This window comes from Strongylocentrotus purpuratus, unplaced genomic scaffold, assembly GCF_000002235.5.
Source record: "Strongylocentrotus purpuratus isolate Spur 01 unplaced genomic scaffold, Spur_5.0 spur5_scaffold_1, whole genome shotgun sequence".
Lineage (NCBI taxonomy): Eukaryota > Metazoa > Echinodermata > Echinoidea > Camarodonta > Strongylocentrotidae > Strongylocentrotus > Strongylocentrotus purpuratus.
The window spans coordinates 35,409,406-35,420,431 of record NW_022145594.1 but is presented as its reverse complement, the minus strand read 5'-3'; positions in this window follow the sequence as shown (position 1 = coordinate 35,420,431).

The following is an 11,026-nucleotide window of genomic DNA, read 5'->3' as shown; positions in this document are numbered from 1 at the left end:
GAAATTACAAAGTGGTTTGATCATCAAAAAAGTTACACAAACTTATAGGTAGATGATCCTAAAAATTTACACACAAGAAACAAAAAAAGGGACAAAGAAAATACAATAATACAATGGTAATTACACACATCAAAATTACGAATGTCAAATTTAAAATTTCTCTATCAGGTGAAGTTTTAGATTATGCTTATTTTTTTTAAAGATGCTCACTGTTTAAGTTTAGCGGGTAGGTTGTTCCAAATAGTGGGTCCTTGGCTTAGTGGTAATTATACAAAGGCCTATGGCATAAAAAGATACTATTTGAAAATGAAGAATGGCCATATATTACACGAGTGTCTTCTGAAGTTTATAGTCTATATTTATGAATATCGTTATTGCTCTGAAATATATTACAACAAATGTCTGGTAATACATATAGGTTATGATAATATGAAAACATAAAAACACAGAGTTGAAAATTATATAATAATGATATTGGGAGAATATTCAGTTTCAGGAATAGAGGTCTGCTTGGACTATAATTCGTTGAATATAATTCGTTGAATATAATTCGTTATATTCATTGATATAAGAATAAAGTAAATTTTCAGAATAACCCCCTCATTAAGACAATGGTATAATTACCCATCAGACACTTTCCCAAATAAAATACTAGTCTTCCCCCACATCAAACACAGAAACACACACGTAAAGGTTAGAGGCCCAAAGTGGGGAAATGGATGTGTCACGGACAAAAAACGGACAAATGTCCCCCACAATGAAGGATTTGCGTACGCCCGCCGATTTCATGTCATACACACGTATACACTCCCTTAGGACTCTACACATTGATTATGGGCGAAAAACAAAAATACCGGATAGGTCACTAGATGGCGCTATTAAATTAATTGCTTTTTTATGATTTTAAACGGTTTTTCATTGTGGGGATATCCCCACTTTGGATCGAATCCCCACAGCGTGGGTTTGGAACGGACAATTGTCCCCTACAAAGAAGGATTTGCATACACACACCCACACACCACCACCACACAATCACACACACACACACGCACACACACAAACGGGTGGCCTATTGATATATTTTTGTTTTTCCTTGTTTGTTTTAGGTTTGTTGTGTGTGTGTGTGCGTGTGTGGAGGTGTGTTTGCTTGTGTGTCTTTGTGTGACGGTGCGGCGCGTGCATTTACGTTGGAAAAGAAAAAGCACTGATAGTGATTTAAGTCGTTAGTTTTCCATGTGAATCAGAATAATGAGTAGTTACATGTTTGATCACAAGAGACCGGTAGTATATCATATAAAGAATATCATTCCTTTGGGATGTACAACAGGGTATTGAATTTACCCTTGAGTTTATTTGTAAAATAATTGGGATCCTGTTCTTCCCTATCTCTCTCTTTCTCTCTCTCTCTCTCTCTCTCTCTCTTTCTCTTCATCTCAATTTCTCCTACTTGGGATTATATGAAAATGTAAAGAGGTTAAACCCATCTATATACACAGTTGGACCAACCTGGTTTCACTTGATCACAACATGACGTATATTAGTTAGGTTTGCGCTTATCCAACGAAGCAGTATTCACTTTATTGTGCCAAACTCGGAAAGGGTTAGCTCAACTCTCCTAGTCAATTGTTCGGAGAAAGGTTTTTGAATTGCGCCACCTCATGGGCGATATAGAAAATCAAGAACAATGCAACATCAGGTCGAATACCTTTGTTGAAGCATAGCCCTTCTACAGATCGAAAAATAATGAGAGTCTCACTTTGATCACATCATGAACACCGCCACCTGATGATGAGGACATTCATTTGACGCGACAATGTTGATTATGTAACCACGCATCATCACAGACAAAAGAACCTTTCACATTTCTTCACATTCTTTTTGATGGGCCAGGGCACGGAGTGTAGTTTCATGAAAAGTATCGTGATTTAAGACCTGTAGCTGTGTGATAGCCCCCCCCCCCCCCGCTCCCCTACTCCGGGAAGCGTTATTTTTTTCGGCGGCACAGATTGGGGTTAGGTGCGTGCTGAGCCTATGGAAAAGTTTAGGATTAGGGTTAGGGTTAAATCAAGACCCCCCCCCCTTTTTTTTGTTAAAGCCCTAATCTGTGCCGCAGAAGAAAATAACGCCTCCGGGAACGGAGGGACCGCACGCGTGTTCCCAAAATCTCCGGCTCGTAACAAAAGAAAAAGGTCTACCCGTATTGACTTTACACACCGGACTTATGCTGAAAAAGGGGGTGGGGGTGCTGCAAAGGTTTCGTATAACTGGAAAAAAGTCTACCCGTATTGAATTTACTCACCGGACTTATGCTGAAAAGTGGGGGGGGGGGGGTGCTGGGAACACTGTTATTGATAATAAAAGAAAACCAATGCGTCGCAGTCTAAACGGCCGAACCAGGGATTATTTTCAAATGTGAAATACAATAAATAAAATCAGGCAAAGCAAATGACATCTAAATTAAAGAACGGCACGTTAATTGTTAAATTATTATGTTTAACTTATCAAAATTATTTGATCTATAAGGAATACAAAGAAAATGTAAGAACAACATCATGATGGTATAGAGTAATATAAACAAAAATAATGGTAATAAGGTAAGATTAAGAAGAAATGAAGAAGATGAGGAAGAAGGACAAGAAGATAAGAAGAGGAAAAGGTAGAAGAGGAAGAAGAAGAACAATCAAGGGGGATAGGAAGAAGAGATGGAGCCTGGAGGGTAGTGTGAATCTTAAGCTACAGTCCCATATACGTCCCGGACCGTCCCGGACCATCGCGGACCCCATCCGGGGTGATCCGGGATTCGGTCCGTGTTGACACCGTGTTGGCACCGGGGTGGTCCTGGATGGTCCTGGATGGTCCTGGATGGTCCTGGGCGGTCCGGGAGTCGACCCCGGATGTTTTTGACGGTCAAAAACTGCCGGGGTGGTCCGGGACGGTCCGGGACAATAGTTTGATCCGGGGTGATCCGTGTAGCCACCGTGCTGGGTCCGGGGTCATCCGTAGTGGCGCCGGGGCGGTCCGTGTTGATCCGTGGCAGTCCGGGAGTGAGTTATTGACCGCCCAGGACCATCCAGGACCATCCAGGACCACCCCGGTGCCAACACGGTGTCAACACGGACCGAATCCCGGATCACCCCGGATGGGGTCCGGGATGGTCCGGGACGGTCCGGGACATATATGGGACTGTAGCTTAAAAGCATCACACTTTTTTTGAACAAAACATCCCGGACCATCCCGGATCACCCCAGACCATGGTCCGGGATGGTCCGGAGTGGTCCGTGCTCGTCCGTGCTGGTCCGGCTTTATATGGGACTGGGGCTTTAACAGTATCATAAGCTTTCAATATCCCACCATTGCCCATTGTATTAACCACAACAGATAGAGGAGAAATTATGTTTACAAAAAATAATAACATGAACAAATTGCGCAAATGAGTTGGGCCCAATATATAGCAAATACTGCTTATTTGGGCAAGCTTAAACCTAAATAATATACGCCATGTTGTGACCAAGTGAAACCTAATTGGCTAAGCTGTGTTAAGAAAATTGCTCCATTGTACATGTACATGTACGTGTAATATCCAGTTGAAGAGAAACAAAGAGCGGGAGAGAGAGAGAGAGAGAGAAGCAGAGATCTTTTATTTCATACGTTTTGAAAAAGAAAAAAAGTTCATTACCACCATCCGACACACTTCTACTGTGCTTTCACATTTAGTCACCTGATCTTTATAATATTCGACAAATAACCTTGTTTAAGCATTAGTGACAATCAATGCACAGCCGGATTTGTTTAAAGGGAGGCTTTACTACTGCAGCTAGAAGGGATTAGACCACCCAGAGAGCCATCGAGGTCATTGTGACAGGTGGCTATCTCATTAACTCAGCTCTCATTTAACATAAGCAAAAGAGGATCATGGGGAATCAACAGGCACCGATTTGGGAAGTTTTCTATATAGAGGGAGCAAGTAGCTACAAGTAGGACAGTGTGCCTTTAAACTATTAGTTTTTGCATACGAATGCTTTCATGACAATGCACCTTCTTATTTATGTGAACTTTTATCATTATATCGGCCTACTCGAACTTTAAGATCAAGCTCGAAATCATTATTTATTGTTCCTCCCACCTCAACAAACACATACGGTGAACGTTTTTTTATGCACGTCTCCTCAGTTTTATGGAATTCACTTCCAGATTCCATGAGAAATCACAATAATTTAGACAAGTTTAAGGTTTCTCTTAAAACGTATTTATTCAATGTTAAAATTGTACACTCATGAACTCAGCGTCCAACACTACATGTACTTTTTTGCTTCTAAGTGGATTTTCTAATGTGTATGACTTGTTCTTGTAATTCTTTCCTTTCTATTTGAAGCGCATAGGGACATGCTATCCTGTAATGTGTTATGCGCTATAAAAGAACTGAGTATTATTATTATTATTATTATTAACGATGAATGAGCAGGATTTTTTCCCCTGCTCTTGGATCATGAGGAATGACTTATGTCGGTAAAGAACATGAACTTTGTACCCAACCGAGTGGGCCACCCGGGGCATTCTGCCTGAGTGTTTACTTGTTTGAAAATCTTTCAATTGTGCAAAACCACAACACGCTCTTTTATCACCCTTTGGTCTTCGCAATGCACATAAATCATGAATCCCGGGGAGACTAAACCTTAATTGGAATATAATATAATTCAGTTATTTTTATCACACGGATCATATATAATTTGTAATCATATAAGAATGCATCTGTGAATCATTCTTCAAACAAGAGAATTTAATGCAAGTTGAACACATGACTGGCGTAATCATGCATGCTCAAAAATGTTCCACAATTGTACATTATCTCTCTATCTCTCTCCCTCTCTCTATTTCTATTTCTACTCAAATCTCTGGTATCATTTATTCCCTTTCTCTGTTATGGTTATGTCTCATTACAACTCATTGGTCTGATGAACTGAGGATATCAGGCTTAAATTCTATTCACATATATTCACTATGAATATGACTGACAAAGAAAGCGGACAAAATATACAGTTCCTCAGGTAGACAAAGGAACATCCCTTCACTGCTATTATGTAAAAAGGTGAATATGCATGTGACACCTGTTCTACACATTTTTACATAATAGCAGTGAAAGGATGTTCCTTTGTCTATCCGAGGAACTGTATATTTTGTCCGCTTTCTTTGTCAGTCATGTTCATAGTGATTGTCTCGTTTTCCCGGTTTGTGAAGAAGGGCTTAAAGGGTGTTTTTTCATATACTTATTGAGTGTGTTCTGGCTCTCAACAAACGATCCCCACTGCTGTTGTTTACGTGCATTTGCAAATATTCAAATCCTATATTACATACGACAATACAACTTGTATAGATTTACAAATATATATGCATTTTAACGAAATATCAACAGAGAGAATACAGCAATCACTACTCACTGTGGTTTTGATAAAATATCATTAAAACTAATACACTCGGTTCAAAAACATGTATCAGATGAAATAATTAGATCATTAGCATTGAACATTGCTATGTATTAATGTGTGTTCTTCACTCCCTTGCTAGGGAATTATTTCAGATAATGAGTTTATATCATACCCTTTATATGCTGACAATCAGATGTTAATAGGGACTTTTAGATTTGCACGTTGTCAGCTTTGACTGCAACGTGTGACGTCATTTTAAGGCACTGCGCATGCGTTACGACGTCTCAGTCGGCGATCGAGAATGCGTTAACCTTGATTTTCCTAAATCTAGTACATACATACATATTGATATTTATATAGCGCCTTTACATGCTCAAGGTACTAGTATGCCGCGTGCGCATAAAATATACAGTTCCTCATGCAGGCAGACAAAGCCGAAACATCCCTTCCCTGCTATTATGTAAAAATGTGTAGAACAGGTGTCACATGCATATTCACCTGTTCTACACATTTTTACATAATAGCAGTGAAGTGATGTTCTTTTGTTGAGGGTAGAATGAAGAACTGTATATTTTGTCCTCTTTCTTTGTCCGTGATGTTCATAATGTTACTTCCTGCATGCATGTATATCGTCGAGTGCAATCTAAAAGATTTCTAATTGTAGTCAACATGGGCAGTTAAGTACGTTGACACGCATGATCAGCCGGCGTTCGTCGTGTTCTCGTCCACTCATTCTAAAAGTCCCTAATAATACATTGGTTAGCAGACACAGACTTAGGCTGGCGTTTGGCGCCTGGAGACAAGTGAGGGAGCGAAGCGAGTAAGGGGTAGGGTGTGGGGAACAGATTCCCCCACCTACCCCCTCCCCTCCCCCAGATACTCCTTTCCCAGTAATAGATAATTACATTTTCATATTTATAGTGCTCTTCAGTGGATGTTTATGATATGTTTCATCGACTTGAAAGGTCTTCATTCTTCAGAAAAGGAAGGACGTCACACGGGACTGCCAATGCCTTAAAAGGGCGTCACACGTAGCAGTCCACACAAATCTAAAAAGCACTGATAGTGATACGAGTCGTTAGTTTTACATGTGAATCAGAATAATGAGTAGTTACATGTTTGATCACAAGAGACCGGTAGTATATCATTCCTTTGGGATGTACAACAGGGTATTGAATTTACCCTTGAGTTTATTTGTAAAATAATTGGGATCCTGTTCTTTCCTATCTCTCTCTCTCTCTCTCTCTCTTTCTTTCTTTCTTTTCATCTCCATTTCCCCTATTTGGGATTCGATTAACATGTACACAGGTTAAACCCTTCTATACACACAGTAGGGCCAACCTGGTTTCACTTGGTCACAACATGACGTATATTAGTTAGGTTTGCGCTTATCCAACGAAGCAGTATTCACTTTATTGTGCCAAACTCGGAAAGGGTTGGCTCAACTCTCCTAGTCAATTGTTCGGAGAAAGGTTTTTGAATTGCGCCACCTCATGGGCGATATAGAAAATCAAGAACAATGCAACATCAGGTCGAATACCTTTGTTGAAGCATAGACCCTTCTACAGATCGAAAAATAATGAGAGTCTCACTTTGATCACACCATGAACACCGCCACCTGATGATGAGGACATTCATTTGACGCGACAATGTTGATTATGTAACCACGCATCATCACAGACAAAAAGAACCTTTCACATTTCTTCACATTCTTTTTGATGGTCCAGGGCACGGAGTGTAGTTTCATGAAAAGTATCGTGATTTAAGACCTGTAGCTGTGTGATAGCCCCCCCCCCCCCCCCCCCCCCCCCCCGCTCCCCTACTCCGGGAAGCGTTATTTTTTCGGCGGCACAGATTGGGGTTAGGTGCGTGCTGAGCCTATGGGAAAGTTTAGGATTAGGGTTAGGGTTAAATCAAGACCCCCCCCCCCCTTTTTTTGTTAAAGCCCTAATCTGTGCCGCAGAAGAAAATAACGCCTCCGGGAACGGAGGGACCGCACGCGTGTTCCCAAAATCTCCGGCTCGTAACAAAAGAAAAAGGTCTACCCGTATTGACTTTACACACCGGACTTATGCTGAAAAGGGGGGTGGGGGTGCTGCAAAGGTTTCGTATAACAAAAGAAAAAGGTCTACCCGTATTGAATTTACTCACCGGACTTATGCTGAAAAGTAGGGGGAGGGGGTGCTGGGAACACTGTTATTGATAATAAAAGAAAACCAATGCGTCGCAGTCTAAACGGCCGAACCAGGGATTATTTTCAAATGTGAAATACAATAAATAAAATCAGGCAAAGCAAATGACATCTAAATTAAAGAACGGCACGTTAATTGGTAAATTGTATACAATTATGTTTAACTTATCAAAATTATTTGATCTATAAGGAATACAAAGAAAATGTAAGAACAACATCATGATGGTATAGAGTAATATAGACAAAAATAATGGTAATAAGGTAAGATTAAGAAGAAAAGAAGAAGATGAGGAAGAAGGACAAAAAGATAAGAAGAGGAAAAGGTAGAAGAGGAAGAAGAAGAACAATCAAGGGGGATAGGAAGAAGAGATGGAGCCTGGAGGGTAGTGTGAATCTTAACAGTATCATAAGCTTTCAATATCCCACCATTGCCCATTGTATTAACCACAACAGATAGAGGAGAAATTATGTTTACAAAAAATAATAACATGAACAAATTGCGCAAATGAGTTGGGCCCAATATATAGCAAATACTGCTTATTTGGGCAAGCTTAAACCTAAATAATATACGCCATGTTGTGACCAAGTGAAACCTAATTGGCTAAGCTGTGTTAAGAAAATTGCTCCATTGTACATGTACATGTACGTGTAATATCCAGTTGAAGAGAAACAAAGAGCGGGAGAGAGAGAGAGAGAGAGAGAGAGAAGCAGAGATCTTTTATTTCATACGTTTTGAAAAAGAAAAAAAGTTCATTACCACCATCCGACACACTTCTACAGTGCTTTCACATTTAGTCACCTGATCTTTATAATATTCGACAAATAACCTTGTTTAAGCATTAGTGACAATCAATGCACAGCCGGATTTGTTTAAAGGGAGGCTTTACTACTGCAGCTAGAAGGGATTAGACCACCCAGAGAGCCATCGAGGTCATTGTGACAGGTGGCTATCTCATTAACTCAGCTCTCATTTAACATAAGCAAAAGAGGATCATGGGGAATCAACAGGCACCGATTTGGGAAGTTTTCTATATAGAGGGAGCAAGTAGCTACAAGTAGGACAGTGTGCCTTTAAACTATTAGTTTTTGCATACGAATGCTTTCATGACAATGCACCTTCTTATTTATGTGAACTTTTATCATTATATCGGCCTACTCGAACTTTAAGATCAAGCTCGAAATCATTATTTATTGTTCCTCCCACCTCAACAAACACATACGGTGAACGTTTTTTTATGCATGTCTCCTCAGTTTTATGGAATTCACTTCCAGATTCCATGAGAAATCACAATAATTTAGACAAGTTTAAGGTTTCTCTTAAAACGTATTTATTCAATGTTAAAATTGTACACTCATGAACTCAGCGTCCAACACTACATGTACTTTTTTGCTTCTAAGTGGATTTTCTAATGTGTATGACTTGTTCTTGTAATTCTTTCCTTTCTATTTGAAGCGCATAGGGACATGCTATCCTGTAATGTGTTATGCGCTATAAAAGAACTGAGTATTATTATTATTATTATTATTAACGATGAATGAGCAGGATTTTTTCCCCTGCTCTTGGATCATGAGGAATGACTTATGTCGGTAAAGAACATGAACTTTGTACCCAACCGAGTGGGCCACCCGGGGCATTCTGCCTGAGTGTTTACTTGTTTGAAAATCTTTCAATTGTGCAAAACCACAACACGCTCTTTTATCACCCTTTGGTCTTCGCAATGCACATAAATCATGAATCCCGGGGAGACTAAACCTTAATTGGAATATAATATAATTCAGTTATTTTTATCACACGGATCATATATAATTTGTAATCATATAAGAATGCATCTGTGAATCATTCTTCAAACAAGAGAATTTAATGCAAGTTGAACACATGACTGGCGTAATCATGCATGCTCAAAAATGTTCCACAATTGTACATTATCTCTCTATCTCTCTCCCTCTCTCTATTTATATTTCTACTCAAATCTCTGGTATCATTTATTCCCTTTCTCTGTTATGGTTATGTCTCATTACAACTCATTGGTCTGATGAACTGAGGATATCAGGCTTAAATTCTATTCACATATATTGTCTCGTTTTCCCGGTCTGTGAAGAAGGGCTTAAAGGGTGTTTTTTCATATACTTATTGAGTGTGTTCTGGCTCTCAACAAACGATCCCCACTGCTGTTGTTTACGTGCATTTGCAAATATTTCAAATCCTATATTACATACGACAATACAACTTGTATAGATTTACAAATATATATGCATTTTAACGAAATATCAACAGAGAGAATACAGCAATCACTACTCACTGTGGTTTTGATAAAATATCATTAAAACTAATACACTCGGTTCAAAAACATGTATCAGATGAAATAATTAGATCACTAGCATTGAACATTGCTATAAATTAATGTGTGTTCTTCACTCCCTTGCTAGGCAATTATTTCGGATAATGAATTTATATCATACCCTTGATATGCTGACAATCAGATGTTAATAGGGACTTTTAGATTTGCACGTTGTCAGCTTTGACTGCAACGTGTGACGTCATTTTAAGGCACTGCGCATGCGTTACGACGTCTCAGTCGGCGATCGAGAATGCGTTAACCTTGATTTTCCTAAATCTAGTACATACATACATATTGATGTTTATATAGCGCCTTTACATGCTCAAGGTACTAGTATGCCGCGTGCGCGTAAAATATACAGTTGCTCATGCAGGCAGACAAAGCCGAAACATCCCTTCCCTGCTAGTATGTAAAAATGTGTAGAACAGGTGTCACATGCATATTCACCTGTTCTACACATTTTTACATAATAGCAGTGAAGTGATGTTCTTTTGTTGAGGGTAGAATGAGGAACTGTATATTTTGTCCTCTTTCTTTGTCCGTGATGTTCATAATGTTACTTCCTGCATGCATGTATATCGTCGAGTGCAATCTAAAAGATTTCTAATTGTAGTCAACATGGGCAGTTAAGTACGTTGACACGCATGATCAGCCGGCGTTCGTCGTGTTCTCGTCCACTCATTCTAAAAGTCCCTAATAATACATTGGTTAGCAGACACAGACTTAGGCTGGCGTTTGGCGCCTGGAGACAAGTGAGGGAGCGAAGCGAGTAAGGGGTAGGGTGTGGGGAACAGATTCCCCCACCTACCCCCTCCCCTCCCCCAGATACTCCTTTCCCAGTAATAGATAATTACATTTTCATATTTATAGTGCTCTTCAGTGGATGTTTATGATATGTTTCATCGACTTTAAAGGTCTTCATTCTTCAGAAAAGGAAGGACGTCACACGGGACTGCCAATGCCTTAAAAGGGCGTCACACGTAGCAGTCCACACAAATCTAAAAGTCCCTATTATGCCACTCATCGATCTACGTCGGAGCTACAGAATGGTTGGCACCATCAGTAAACTTTGA